We start from the raw sequence: 1,363 nt of genomic DNA on the forward strand, positions 1-1,363 counted from the left end.
GTAATTTAACAACTAGAATTAGGGATAAAAATAGGGTAACATTTTAACAATGGTGTCAGTTGGATTGACGCATTTCTAGCACCACTAATTAATGATTTGATTATTTTGATCGCGAAACATTAGACGTAAGTAGGTGGGGGGCGAGAGTTCTATTTCCATTTCACTAGGTGTGCATCGTAACGAAAAGGAAATAAAACATCAGCAACTATATTACATTAACAATATAAGGCACATGTGGAACAGATTTCAATCTCGCGCAAATTTAACTGCGGTAAATTCGCGAGAGCCGCATACAATGGCACTTGATGGCGATAAAGCCCCGGTATTATCAATCACAGCCGATGCGCATTGCTCGACTTCTTCGACTTTTTGAACCACCCGGCCGTTTTTTCCGTGTCCCTGGGCATGGACACCGATCTCGAAACGTCGCGAGCTTCGCCCCGCGATCTTCTTGCAATCGATTCCACCGACTGGCTTTTGCTCGTCATTTTTCTCTCGTCCTTGTCCTTAATGTATCTGGAGTTTTCCCGAGGCAGTTTGTCCTTTTTCTTGTAAAGAGTCGATGTGGAACCTGGAAGTTTTCAGTGCAAAATTAGTGTAATACTCTGTCCCTAGCTAGTTGGCAGTGATGCAAATTGTAGCAATTTTATAGCAAGTAAAGAGCCCCACAAGCAGGGATTGATAATCTGTATCTGGTTGTGGATCCGACACTAAACGGCAGAGTGGTAACCACAAAAAGGCGTTTAGAGAGCGATGGAGAAAGCAACGGAAAACTACTCCATTACTCTTCCCTAGTACAGTTTTCATGGCAGTACAATATAAAGATGAAACCACTACTGATCATGGGACTCGGATACCAAGATCCGGTAGGGGAGGATCACAATTAGACCGTCGGGCCTCCCAGGTCGTGAACATGCGAAAACCCGACAACATGAGAAACAGAAAAATAACCCCAAAACAGGTTAAAATCGCTACATGAAATGTACAAAGTATGTACGAAAGCGGAAAAACCCATAACATAGTAAAACAAACGAATATGCTGAATATAGACATTATGGGCGTCAGTGAGACCCATTGGCCCGACTCTGGACAATGCAAGATATTTGATCACACAGTATACTACTCTGGCAATGACAACTCATAACATAGGAACGGAGTGGGCATAGTTGTTTCCCCACGTATCCAACCAACGGTTGGATCTTTCACATCTTTCTCAGACAGAATGATGCTCCTGCAGCTACAAGCCACCCCATTCGACGTCAATGTGATTCAAATATATGCACCAACCGCCGACAAAGACGACGCCGTTATTGAAGAATTCTATGAACAACTAGAACGTTTGATTAAGATGACGAACAAACAG

This window comes from Dendroctonus ponderosae, unplaced genomic scaffold (genome assembly GCF_020466585.1).
Source record: "Dendroctonus ponderosae isolate FM_Combo_2020 unplaced genomic scaffold, Dpon_F_20191213v2 Dpon_F_20191213_10, whole genome shotgun sequence".
NCBI lineage: Eukaryota > Metazoa > Arthropoda > Insecta > Coleoptera > Curculionidae > Dendroctonus > Dendroctonus ponderosae.